Consider the following 15,007-nt stretch of genomic DNA (forward strand, 5'->3'; position numbering starts at 1 on the left):
CTCATGTCTCCCTTTCTAATCACATCCCTGCATACCGATCAGTCAATCACTGTCTCCTATATTCCTTTAGCTTTTCTCTTTATACCTCCTTTTACCTCGGCTAATTTCACAGCCCATTTATGCAGCAATAAAATTCAGGCTTTTGGTTGATAAATGGCAAGTAACATTTGCCAAGCAATGACGATCTCCGACAAGAGAGAATCGAAGCACCACTCTTGACATTCAATGTCATTACCACCACTGAATCTCCTAGTATCAATATCCTGGGGATTACCATTGGTCAGAAACTGGATGGACCAGCCATACAGATACTGTGGCAACAAGAGAAAGGGAAAGTCTGGGAATTCTGCAGCGGACAGCTCACCTCCTGACTTCCCAAAGCATGTCCATCATCTGCAAGGCTCAAATCAAGAGTGTGATGGAATCACCATTCAGGTCAAAGCAGGCCACTTAATTGGTCCCCCATCCGCCACCTTAAGCATTCATTGCCCCCACCACTGGCAAACAGTGGTAGCAGTGTGTACCATCCATAAGACAACACTGCAGGAACGCATTAAGGCTCCTCCAACAACACTTTCCAAACCCACCAATCTACCATCTAGGAGGACAAGGGCAGCAGATGCATGGGAACACCACCACCTACTAGTTCCCCTACAAGCCACACACCACCGACTTGGAACTATATCACCATTCCTTCACTGTCACTGGGTCAAAATCCTAGAATTTCCCTAACAGTACTGAGGATGTATTTACACCATATGGGCTGCAGCTGTTCAAGGAGGCAGCTCACCATTCCATTTCTCAAGGGCAATTAGGGATGGGCAATAAATTGCTGGCCAAGCCAGCGACGTCTCGTCCTATGAAAGAGTAAAAAATCATCTTCTGAACTCCACGTGGGCCTGAAGGTTTCTTGTCTTGTGTGCCTGTCTTTTTTCTGCCTTCGCTTTAGTTGTTTTCCTTTTCAAATGCTGCTCAGCTAAGTTGTGGTTGGAATTCTCCGTTCGTTCGCTGGTGGACAGCTTCTCTGGTCCTGTTGACAGCGAAACCCCGTGGGTTTCCCGGCGGCGTGGGGTGGCTTTAATGGGTGTTCCCACTGACGGTGGTGGGAGAACAGAATCCCGCCATCGATGAACATGCAGCTGGGAGGATGGAGAACCTCACCCCATATCTCAATCTTGTGGGAGGGCCAAAAACTAAAAGGTCCCCAGTGCTGTCTGACCTATGGTGTATTCCCAACGTCAGTGGCAATCGTGACTCAGCTGGTGGCACTTTCATCTCTGAATCAGAAAGACCAGAGTTCACGCCCCATTCAAGAGTCCTGTGCACAAATATCGATCCAAATTTTGCAATCAGTGTTGAAACGGTTGTATCATCCACACATCTGACAGCAAGCTCCCCATTTATATGCCTATTATTTCATTGGCCAAATTTCAGATCCATGATGAAGTCGAACTCCCTCAGTGCGTGAATCCATGGTGGGAACAGCAGAAGAATTAGAACCAAAACCACGCCCCCTTCTTACATCACAGTGGTTAGCACTGTTGATTCACAGCGCCAGGGTCCCGGGTCCGATTTCCGCCATGGGTCAGCGGAGTCTGCACTTTCTCCCCATGTCTGCATGGGTTTCCTCCCACAAGACCCGAAAGACATGCTCGTTAGGTGAATTGGACATTCTGAATTCTCCCTCTGTGTACCCGAACAGGAGTGTGGCGACAAGGGGATTTTCACAGTAACTTCATTGCACTGTTAATGTAAGCCTACTTGTGACAATAATAAAGATTATTAGACCACCGTCTGCCACCAGACACGTGAGTGTGCGCACACATGCACACACACTCCAAGAAAAAAGGTAAAATAGTATGTGCTTATGTGCCCTTTGAACGACCTTGAGGCATAGATTTTAAAAGCTGCGGGTGATTTGGTTTAGCTGGTTTCTTGGATGCATTCAGATGTAGAAGATGTTGCAATTATTATGAGATCTCTTGTGTGCTTATAGATTTCTGGTAGAGTTGCCTTGTCAACCCTGGTGGCACTCCAAACGGCGAGAGAGGGACAGAGAGCCGCTCTAAGCCCCTTTCCTCTGCTGAAGACCTTCTTGACACCACTTGTACTCTCTCCGTCGTGGCGGGGAAGCCATGCCATGAAATGCTTCATCCATTGTGTATTTCCAAGTGGTTTCGGGTCGGTATGTCTGTGACAGCCACTGTTTCAATATCCAGGGGAGAAAGTGCAGACTCCGCTGGCCCAAGGCGGAAATCGGACCCGGGACCCTGGCCCTGTGAATCAACAGTGCTAACCACTGTGATATAAGAAGAGGCCGTGGTTTTGGTCCTAATTCTCCTGCTGTTCCCACCATAGTTTCATGCACTGAGTTAGTCCGTCTTCATCATGGATCTGAAATTTGGCCAAAGAAATAATAGCCATATAAATGGCAAACTTGCTGTCAGATGATGACACAACCGTTTGCGTTCTTTTAGTATCACTTCCCGAAATAGTTTTAAGTTTTGGTGGGAGCGTGTGTGGCCTTGTATTTTTACGCAGTTTGCTCCGTCTCATTTCAAAGGGCAAAGTTTCCACTCAGTTGAAAGTTGACCAATCGTACTTTCAAAAATAAAGGCGTACACCCACTTGGCATTTCATGACTTAACTGTTACACGTCTTCCTCAGTTTTCCTTTTAACAGCAAAAATTAACACAGTTGCTTTCGTATGGAACCCAAACAATACACAGCTAGGGGCTAGTTTAGCACAGTGGGCAAAATAGCTGGCTTGTAATGCAGAACAAAGCCAGCAGCGCGGTTTTAGGGTTTTGATGAAAGGTCACCGACCCGAAATCTGTACTGTATTTCATACCACAGATGCCGCCTGGCCTGCTGAGTTTTCCCAACACTCTTTGCTTTCATTTCAGAGGCTTCGGCAGTATTTTGCATTTGTATCCTGGCTTTATGTGTATGAGCTCATAAATCCCAATGACTGCAGAATAAGGTCTATGTGACCTCTATGACCGGAGACGATTGAAGCATTTCTGATATTACTGCTAGCTTTATTTCAATCATGATTTTATATTGAATTATATGGAACATACAGCACAGGGACAGGCCATCTGCTCAGTACTGGGGTTTAAGCTTGATCCATTTCCCACCCTGCTTCATCTAACCCAATCAGCATAACCCCTTCTCCCTCATATGCTTATCAAGCTTCCCTTAGTTGCATCTATACTATTCACCGCAAACACTCCCTGTGGTAACGAGTTCCACATTCTCACCACGGACTGGTTAAAGACGTTTTTTTCTGCATCTCCTGTACGATTTCCCAGCATCTATTTTATATTTGAGGGCTCTGGTTTTGCTTTTTCCCTCAAGTGGAAACACTCCTTCCTCTGTCTTTCCTCTATCAAGGACTTGCATAATTTTGAAAAACTCCCATTATTGGCAGATTTATCAATCAATTAAGATGAATTGGCATTGGTTCTTCACCTGGTTAAGCAACCATGTCAGGAAACTAATTTCCCCATCAGCATTGACACTCTGTCAGTCTGTGCCAAGTATTCTGAAGAAGTGTCACGTTGGTCTTTCAGCATCAACTCAGCTTTTCTCTCCACGTATGCCACCCGAGCAGTCGAGCTTTTCCAGCACTTTACGTCGCATTTTACGACGACGTCAACAGGCCCCCAGGATCAGCGATCCTGCGCCCGAGAGGCACTGGACTCACACAGCTCCAGCTGCCGATACCAGCGTCAAACGGGCGCTGCGGTTCTGCGCATGCGCGCTACGGCCGGCGCGAACCTGCGCATGCGCACTAGTTTCCTTCTCTGCGCCGGCCCCGACGCAACATGGTGGAGTGCTACAGGGGCCCGGCGCGGAGGAACACAGGTCCCCACCAGGAGAAGCCGACCCGCCGATCGGTAGGCCCCAATCGCGAGCCAGGCCACGGGGGAGGCCCTCCCCCCCCCCATCAGGCCCCCCCCCCGCAGGATGAACGGTGAGCTCCCGCCGGGTAGGACCACATGTGAACGGCGCCTGCGGGACTCGGCCTATCTCGGCGGCCACTCGGCCCAACGTGCGTGGAGAGTCACCGGGGGCTGCCGCATAGAACGGCTCCCAACCTGCGCCGCGCCAACTGTGCTGCCGCCAATGGTGCCGATTCTCTGGTGACCGGAGAATTGGCGGACCGGCGTAGGACGGCACCGCGTGAATCCCCCCCACCCCCCGCCCCACCCCGGCGATTCTCCAACCCGGCCCGGCGTCAGAGAATCCCGTCTGAGATTTCAGAAGCAGGCACTACGTGGGCAATTAATTGGAACTCCTTCATCCTATTGAAGGAAATCGTACACACAGGTTTCTAGAGAAGCAAACTGAAGGTGATCTATCGCTGTAATGCTCTGCTTCAAATATAAGCTGAAATCTACACAGGAGTGCTTTTGTCATGGAAATGCAACTTAGTCAACTTAATTTGCAAGCATGCTTTGAGAGGCAGTGGCACGACTGAAAGACAAATTAACCCATTTACATGCATTGGATAAGTTAATTTAAAAATGGACTGGCATGTCGTAGCACCTTATCTTTCCAGATTATTTTTTTTGCTGCAATGTGTGTTTATATTAGACTGGTTGCATTAAAGTTAGGTCAACATGACTTCAAGTTGATTTACTTAACATGTGTAAACATGCTGAATAAATGTGAGATAAGGACCATGGCGCTCCTTCAGACACTTGTTGAAAATATTGTGTGGAATTTGGTATTTTGAATTGACTGAAGTACCGGGGCAGATGTCCTCAGAAGTCATGAATGTGTCCAAAGAAGGTTTAGGATTGAGGAAAATCCATCACGGCTAACAAGACCGCCTCTTTTTTCTGATAGACTCACATATATGTACCTGCTTTCAGATCTCTCGGTCCCAGTCTGTCCAGATACATATCTAATTGCCTTTGGAACCATTTGCATTGTGTGCGGTGCCCTTTCCTTGAAGTGTATTCTATTTGTTTATTCCAAATTTTCAGCTTTGTAATTTGACCAATCACAGAATTGTTACGGCTCAGAAGGAGGCCATTCGGCCCATCATGACTGCACTGACTCTCCAAACGAGCATCATGACTCAGTGCCGTTCCCCTGCCTTTTCCCCGTACCCCTGCACATTGCTTCTATTCAAGCAATCATCTAATGCCCTCTTGAATGCCTCGGTTGAACCTGCCTCCACCACACTTCCAGGCAATGCATTCCATTCCATTCAATGGGGAATGTTTGATCCACTATCCTGTCGTTTGCCTATAATTGTGTATTCGGTTATCCATATGTTTTCAGTTTGAAGGAAGAAAGCTCCCTCCTGCAGGCAATGATTAATATTTTCAACAAGAAGTATTTATTTTGCAGTAAGAAGCTCTTTGAACGTAAATTATCCTGTTCTCTTATACACGTACAAATACCATCTACAAGATGCATTGCAGAAACTCGCCAAGGCTCCTTCGATAGCACCTTGAAAATGTGCAACCTTTATTATCGAGAAGGACAAGAGTAGCAGATGTAAAGGAATACCACCAGCTGCAAGTTCCCCTCCGAGCCATACACCACCCTGACTTGGAAATATATTGCAGTTCCTTCACTGTCTCTGGGTGAAAATCCTGGAACTCCCTCCCTAACAGCACTGTGGGTGGACCTACACCACATGGACTGCAGCCGTTCAAGAAGGTGGCTCATCATCACCTTCCCAAAGGCAATTAGGGATGGGCAATAAATACTGGCCTCGCCAGCACCCGATGAATTCATGCATTTTTCAAAGCTAGAGGAACTCTTCCATTGCATCTAGACTCCCAGGTAATGGCCAAAACGTCAGGCCAACTGAAAGGTAGATGCTGATGAATAATGAACACGCCGCACAACAGTAAAAGCCACCTGTGTCAATACAACACCTTTAACAAAACAAAATGCCCAAGGTGTTTCACAGAACCACTATAAGCAACATTTGGCATCAAATCACATAGATTATTTTATGGCAGTTGGAAAAACAGTTTGGTCAAAAAGCTGGATTTTGGGGGGGATGTGGAGTGGCAAGGCGGACTAGGTGGGGGGGATGTGGAGTGGCAGGGCGGACTAGGTGGGGGGATGTGGAGTGGCAGGGCGGACTAGGTGGGGGGATGTGGAGTGGCAGGGCGGACTAGGTGGGGGAATGTGGAGTGGCAGCGAGGATTAGGGCGGGAATTCTAGAGTTTAGAGCCCAGGTGGCTGGAGGTATGGGCAGCAATGGTGGAGCAGTTAAAATTTGGCACGTACAAGGGGCTAGGATTGGACAAGCACAGGTATCGCACCGAGTGCTTTGGGGCAAATTACAGATAAGGAGGGGTGGGGGGTGCATGAGGCCATAAAGCAATTTGAAAACAAGGTGGGAATTTTAAGATCAAGACATTGCACTCGCTGGCAGCCAATTTCGATTAGTGAGCATTGAATTGATGGGTGGACAGGGCATTGTGCAGGAAAGGACACAGGCAGCAGAATTTTGGATGACGTCATATTGTAATGGAGGATAGAATGTGGGAGGCCAACCGGGAGTCTGATTGTTGAGTAACAAATACATGGATGAGGGTTTCACCAGCCAATGTGGAGAGGCAGGGTGGAGTCAGTGAATGTCACCAAGGGAGACATAGGTGGTCTTAGTGATGGTGAGGACATATGAGTGGAAGCTGTCCTTGGCCTCAAACATCGCACCAAGGTTGTGAAGGGACTGACTCAGACGGTTACCCTGTGGGACGGAGTCAGTGGCTGAGGAATGGAGTTCCTCGAAAGGGGGTGTGAAGATAATGGCTTCTGTTATGTTTTTGGCCCGGGTACTTTGCAAGATCAATCCGTACACAAGTAGACGTAGGAGGTGATTAACATTGCAACTGCTCCTTATCGCTGTCTCAGTCGAACCAGTAAAAAAAATATGGATCCTGCGATCCCACAATGCACTGATTTGCAAAGTACGGCAAGCCAGACAAAACATTGTCAGCTTCAGTCTCCCTAACGTTTAATTGAAGGAACCGGTTTTGCTCATCACATCTGCATGGTGGCGAGGGAGAGCTGGGCATTCCCATTGAAATTTTTTTTGACAAGCCGAAATGTGCATGCACCCTGCAGGTGCTGGGCTGGGTGGCAGGTGCAAAGCATATTCTTCAAACGTGTGATTGTGGCTCTTTACTGTGAAGGGGCCCACCGGACAACAACAGCAACTCGCATTTATATTACCCACCACCTTTTAGTCAGATGAACAGATGAAAGACCTTCGCAACAGAAAATATAATGGATGACGGGCGAGTAACGGAGATGGCCCAAAGCTTGGTAGTAATGTTTCAAAGTGTTTACCTCCTCGGTTCTCTTTTGATTGACTTGTCTGTATGAGGCGAACTTCAAAAGGACAAACGGCCAATCAGCTGCCTGACATGCAGCAGCATTGATCACATGCCCAAATTGTTTTCCTCGTACTTAATAACTGAATTCCATGGCGATGTGCTTGAAATTGCAAGGGACTCCAAAAGGTGACAGCCAGAAAGTAGGCCATCAGCACTTTGGTCATTTGATCAGAGCCGAAAACCTCTCCTCTAGTGGGAAAAATGAAGGGCAGGTGGAAGGGAGGCCGACCTGGGTGCAGTTGGGACGATGGACAGCACAGAATGGTTGCAGGTGAGTTACAGCCAATGCGGATGGCGCAAGACAGAAGATTGTGAGATATAATGCCGGCCGATCTCCTGCTCGGAGTAGCTACAGGCAGAGAGAAATATCTTTGAAGGGAAACGCACAACTAACTTAGAATATTTGAACCTGCCATTTCCAGAGTTTTAGTTTGCAGCCAAGCAGCCGGTCCTCTGACTGTGGACGTTTCTTGCTGCTGTGCGCGGTACGCTAATCTTTCCTTCTTCAGCTCTGAGAATAGGACGTCGTTTACCTCACATTCACAGACCTCGGAAGAGGTCATTGGCCAGTGGTCAGGAGCAGAAGCACAGTCGACCCTTTCCCCATCTTATTTCCGAGCATTGTGCCATTCCCACTGGCACCCCAGCGCCCACTGTGCCATCCCCACTGGCACCCCAGCGCCCACTGTGCCATCCCCACTGGCACCCCAGCGCCCACTGTGCCATCCCCACTGGCACCCCAGCGACACCAGTGCTACTCAATAACCCAGAGATCAAAGTTGGAAATGCTGCGAATCTGGAACTATGTTTACTCTTTAAACCATTGGGAAGCACTGACTTGCGAATCTATCACTGACCCTTCATCATCACGGGGTCAACATCCTGGAACTTGCTGCATAATACGTGGGCTTCAGCGCTTAAAGACGGTTTCTCATCATCAGCGTCTCAAAGGCAAATAGGGGTGGGCAATCATTTCCCACCTTGCCAGTGAAGCCCATAGCTCATGAATGAATAGAAAACAAATCTGTAAATCGTAATACCAGCTTCTTCTATCAGATAAAATGTTTAAGATTAAATTAGTTATGTTGGCTTTGAAACTAAAACCATGAGATAACAACATCCAAAATGTCAGTCTGTTTGCTTGAAACCCCTGCAATTATCATAAATAAGATAAATGTGGACAAACAGAAGCATTAAGTTCATATAGGCTACTTTTCCACATTTAAATTTCATGGCCTTTGATTTCCCAGCTAACGAGCCCAACTGCTTGAGCTGACTGATAATGAATAGGGGCGGAAATTTGCTTCAGCCTATTGTAATGCCTGAAATAGATGTCCACAGATGGAACACATGCCAAGAGCCAGAAACCTAGACTCTTGAAATTGGGCCTTGTCAGCATTTTGTCCGTGAGCTGCAGATGCCAGTTTTGGGGTCCATGGGCTCCACGCTAATTTCACATCAATAAAGTTTGGGCAACTGCCTCTCTAGCAGCGTCCATGGGGCGAGGGAATCAGGAAGCGACCGGGAGAGTGAGGAATACAATCAGAGGGCGGCAGAAAGAAGAGTTGAACTCGGCGTAATTGAAGGGGAAAGGTGATGATCGTGAGGCCGGCCGGGTGGAGTGTGTTGTGTTCTGTAACCTTGTCTTTGCAATGATTCATACAGAACTGCTGGAGACTTAACTGGAATGATGATTTATTGATTTACACGTGGTCGGGTAACAATCAGAATGCTATACAGACTAAGTTGCTATTTGAGCTACATAGGCTCCCCTGGAACTAACCCTATGTGTGACTGTCCTGGCGTACGCCTTACAATGTTGAGAGCCGGATGTCACAAGACTGATGTCTGACACCACCTTCTGGTTGGAGGTCGCATTGCTAAGTGTATGGAATATTATTCACAGGCATGTCACTACAGAGTGGGTCATGCTCTTTCGGACAGTTGTGGAGTTGGCAGGTGTGTCCTCTTGCTCCAATCAGCTCTATTCCCAGGCAGGTATCCTCATAAAATACTTACCCATGTGGTGACATCCTACAGTAGGCCTTTAGGATCTACTAGTTCGTCAGTATGTGGACTTGGCTCCGCTGAATGTAGCAGGCCCAGTGTTGGCTGTGTCCTGGACAGTCCACTTTCAGGAAGAGACCCCAAATGAGCGTTAGTTCCCCGACTTGTATATGCCAAAGACTGACTGTTTCAGGAGTGGGTCCCAAATGCCAACACTGGATCCTTTACAAATGTTGGTGCCTGTTTAATACCTGGAAAACTGGTGCGGCATCAAGACATTTCTAAACAAATGTAAATTATGCTCCTTCACTTGGCATAAGGGAACCATTCTTTATGTCTAAATAAGAGGGATCTTTTCTCCCTCTGTTTTGAGAACAGAAAACAGAAGTGACAAGCTTTATTGACAATTCTAATAACAGAGAGAACAAGTGTTCTCTTGAATTTGTTGTTGAGACATGAATCTGCTATTAAGATCCAGCACTCTCTATTCAACTTATAATGAACTACAACCATTAACACAATGGTCACACGGGAGAGCAAAATGTTTTCAACAGTAAACTTTTCGAGATAAGTAAGATAATTTAAGGAACTAGAACAGTACTATAAATTGTATTATAAGAGCAGGACAATGAGGGTATTAATTTAAACAAGGAAATATTGAATTTATGACGGATGTCAGGAAATCTTTCTTCACATAGAAGTTTCCACTGTACAGAATGGACTTCAAGATATTGGAAGCAAACATAGAATCCCTACAGTGCAGAAGAAGGCCATTCGGCCCATCAAGTCTGCACCGACCCTTCAAAAAAGCACCCTACCTAGGCCCATTCCTCCACCCTATCACTGCAATCCCACCTAACCGGTGCATCTTTGGACACTAAGGGGAAATTTAGCATGGCCAATCCACCTAATTTGCACATTTTGTGGACTGAAACCGGGCAATCATTTAATAAATAAATGCAATTTGCAAGTGGGCAAATTTTATGGTTTATCCGAATGCACGAGTCGAGAAGCGCTGAATTATCTTTACCTTCTGTAATTACCCTGTGATCTTGCAGCAAGGGTTGCATTTCCAAAAATGAATCTGGACTGTTTCCGACTGCATACCAAGGACAAGTAGACAGTTAAAAGTGGACCAGCATTTTATTGACAAAAATGTATTCTGCCCATGTAGTTTTCAATGTATTCTGAGTGGATCCTGTTGCCAATAGTGATGCCCTCTGGATGTCTCCTGCACATACTGATACGCTTCCAGACAACATCCCCCTGACCTCATAAAGTGTCAGCTACCCAAGTGGAAAACTGTGTTAACACCACCGAAAATATTTTTTACTTAGCAGAAAATACCCATGGTGCCATGCCAGTTAACCTTGTGAAATCCCGCGAGCCTAGAAACACCAACTTGAAAGTTTGGTCACATTTTAAGATTGAGGCTCTGGCATTGCAAGCAAGTGGTAGCTGGAAGTGAACAGAAGAACAACATGGAGCTTCGTAGCTGTTTAATTGGCACAGCATGGGGAGAAGCTGGTGGAAAGAACAGAAACAATATCCCCAAATCAAGAGGTTATACAGCAGGGGCAAGTATATTCTCGTTGGCTGAGCAACTCGAGTTTGTTCCTGGAACATCGGCTGAATAGTACACCATTCAATTGGTAACAATCCTGCCCAAGGCCAATATCGCATGTGTAGCATATTAAAATACGGAGAGTGACAGGATTGAATACCTTCCATACACCTGTGCCGACTGCTGTTTTTTTAAGGAATGTCTAGACTTTGAAACAGAAATGCACATTTCGCTTTCCCTACAAAGCCCCTGAAATCTAGATATCGGAAAGCCGATATACAAAGGCCTCCTAGGCAACTTGAAATCAGGGAAGAATCCTCTGCTCAGATCCAGTGAGTGCCTCGCCACACTCTCCTGGACCATAAGGACTGGCAGAAAATGTTAAAAGTTTGATTGCACCGCAAAACAGGCAGCAACAATAAACAAACATCTTCTGGATAAAATACTTAAGAGAGACACGTTCACGTTGAACCTTTTAAGTTCTGAGGGAAAAATTCTCTTTTTAGGTTTTGGGTAAATGCCGACATATCTGCGAAGTTAAATGTACCTTTAATCCTTGAGTGTGCCACTAGAGATAATCATCTTTGATATTTTGGAACGGTTCATTGTGCATAGCGAAACGTAGCTTCGACAGAATGCTAATTAAATGCACTGCATTTGGCTTGGTGTACAAAAAAGCTAATATGTAGGATGGCATTTGGACATAAATGCTCGAATATGGGCTAACAGTTTGAGTGAGATTTTGTTACAGAGCTGTCACCATGACGCCACCGAAGTTGATATTTATAGTCAAAAGGACAAACTTATCGAAACGCATTCGGTGACAACGGTGCTCAAATTCTGTCCGATAATTGCTGCTATGAAGCATCTGGCGTCATTTTCCTACCTTAGTGTTGCTATTCAGGAGCAAGTTGTTGTTGTTGTTGATGACACATCGGAGCAGGAGTCTGTCAATCAGATCTCGCGTAGAAGTATAACATCCCATATGGCTTCTTTATACCAATAGGAGTAATTGTAGGTTGCTATGTGCACAGGCGCATCTTGTAACTCCAGCATTTCTCTTTGAAGAACTATGGTTGATAGACCATGTCCAGTAGGTCAAACATAATCCTGTCTATTCATCTTGCATGTAGATTGGTTCAGATAACTCTGCAAAGTTAAAAAGATGCCGGAAGCTTTTCTTGTCATTTTATATTTAGCTTAATTAACTCAACGATCATATCATACATTTAATAATAATGCACTTTATTATCTTGTGAAAGCAATTATGTGGGGAGGTGATGCTTCATCAACACTTAAAAGATAATTATAATGTCTTCAGGTTAAATGCAGTAACCTAGTAATTATCCTATCAAGTCAATCCAGCTGAATGTGTCAGCAACTATGGATAGCCGAAGGTATGTTGCATGTGTCAGGTTTGCATGATTTATGGAAAAGAAAAAAAAAGTTACAGTACTCTGTGCCAGGGGCTGTCTGGCTAAATTCTCTGCAAAGGTGTGCTGGTAGGTAACATAGGCCAGCAGGAAAAAGCCAAGAGCCAACAGACTCCCAACAAGCACAAACCACTTTGCTGCTCAATTAACAGATGCTCTTTGTTGCGATACCTGTGAAAGGCCCACCCATACACCCTTGGGTTAAGTCAACAAGGCAGCTGCTTGCAAAGTGCTCAAGGTCCTCCTTCACCTCAGTCTTCCAAACACAAACCCTCTCTGGTGATGGTCTGTCCTCCCCCTCACGAGTCAGCCCCGAGTCTGTGACTGAAGTTGCAGCGCGGTATAATGTTTAAAAGGAAGAAATCTGCAAACTTTTTTTCAAACAACTAATTTTTAATTAAGCTACCTCTCCAGCCTGCGCTGAAGGTTAGCATGCGTTGGTTCCCTTTTGTGCGTTCACAGCATTTTATTTTTAAGGAACATGTGAGCATTTCTGAAATAGATTAAGGGTCACTTTGGCTGTGGGACCGGGACAGAGGGATGCTGGTGACTATTAGAGTGGAGGGGTGGGGGTGGGGGGGGGGGTCTTAATTCCTCCTGGCTGCCAATGCTCACAGTGCACTTATTCTCAAAAATGAAGGAAAGGCAGAATTCTCCCATGGCCCTGACGGTGGGTTCAATGGTGGGGAAGAATTTAGTCGGAGTCCAAACATCAGTTTTACGCTGGCACGGCTGCACAGTGGTTAGCACCGCTGCCTCGCAGCGCCAGGGAACCGGGTTCGATTCTGGCCTTGGGTGACTGTCTGTGTGGAGTTTGCACCTTCTGTCCGTGTTCTGCATTGGTTGTCCTCCGGGTGCTCCTATTTCCTCCCACATTCCAAAGATGTGGCCATGTTAAATTGTCCCTTAGTGCCCAAATGTGCAGGTTGGGTGGGTTTACGGGGATAGGGCAGGGGCGTGGGCCTAGGTAGGGTGCTCTTTCAGAGGGTTGATGCAGACTCGATGGGCCAAATGACCTCCTTCTGCACTCAATGGATTCGATGCACTATCCTGTGAGATCTTCTGCTGGTATCCACCATGGCAGATCCAGAAATGCAAGAGCATCCAAGTCAACACAGAAACTCATTATCGTTGGATGGGCTTTGTGATTACCCACTCACAGTAGGTATCACGTTTACACAAAAGGACAAAGGCCATGCTATTTATATGTAACTAACTTCCAGAAAGGAGGTGATCAACTTTGCAGCAATGATACACAAAGAGGCCATCAGACTCCGTAATGGGCTAATAGCTGGCCAGGCAAGAGTGTTTCAGAGGAAAATGGATATTGAATGAATCACCCTGGCTGAACAGGAGTAACCTGTTTACTCCTATTAATGAGTTTGAGTTTGTTGGGACAATAGAACTCAGACCAGATATGGACGTATACCTATAACTCAGTGCTAGCAGAACAAGTATAAAGGAAGGAACATTAGGACAGACCTTCACAGATAGCGTGTGAGTCCCCCAGGCATGACCATCGCAAGAAGAAGGAACCCTGGACTCTGAGCCCAGGGAAGATATCCACATCAAGTGACCGGAGCCTGGCCAGCCTCCTTCATTAAGTGGGGGTATTACCTAGAGCTTAGCTGTGAGTCTGAGTCATATTCTGTGTGAGTGATGTTAAAGATTGTATCACCCAAATAAAATAGAGTTAGAGTAAAAGAATCGGAAAATTGTGAATAAAATCGGGTTAAATCACAAGCCTGTTTTGTCCTTTATTCAGCTCGTAAGAAAAAGCTACCTGGGTAAATGTTTTGCCGATAAACTGGTCGCAGCGTCTGATAATTTACAGACAAGATAAGAGCCCATGGTGTTGGGGTTGCACATTGGCTAGGATAGATGATTGGCTAACTGATAGAAGACAGAGAGTTGGAATAAGAGGAGCATTTTCAGGATGACAACCTGAACGAGTGGAATGCCACATGGATCAGTGCTGGGGCCACAATTATTCACAATATATTAATGACTTGGATGAGGGAAGTGACTGCACTATTGCCAAGTTTGCGGATGACACAAAAATACATGGAAAAGCAAGTGGCGTGGATGACACAAAGAGGGATATAGAAAGGTTAGGTGAGTGGACAAAAACTTGGCAGATGGAATATAATGTAGGGACATGCAAAGTTGTACACTTTAGTAGGAAGAATAAAGGAGCTGAATATTATTTAAATGGAAAAAGACTGCAGAAAGTTGCAGCACAGAGGGATCGGTGGGACCTCATGCATAAATCACAAAAACATAGCATGCAATGGAATGTTCACCTTTATTTCAAAGGGAATGGAGTATAAAATTGGGGAACTCCTGCTAAAACCATGCAAGGCACTCTTTGGACCACATCTGGAATACTGTGAACAGTTTTGGTTTCCCTTATCTATGGAAAGATATACCAGCACTGGAGGCAGCTCAGAGAAGGTTTACTAGGTATGGAGGCATTTTATTTCATGAGCCACGGTTGAGTAGATTGGACTTGTACTCATTGGAGTATAGAAGAATGAGAGGCAACCTTATTAGACATAGGATTCTCAGGGGGCTTGACAGGGTAGATACTGAGAGGGTGTTTCCCCTTGTGGGAGAGTCTAGGA

The sequence above is a fragment of the Scyliorhinus torazame genome, chromosome 13, assembly GCF_047496885.1.
Source record: "Scyliorhinus torazame isolate Kashiwa2021f chromosome 13, sScyTor2.1, whole genome shotgun sequence".
Classification (NCBI taxonomy): Eukaryota; Metazoa; Chordata; class Chondrichthyes; order Carcharhiniformes; family Scyliorhinidae; genus Scyliorhinus; species Scyliorhinus torazame.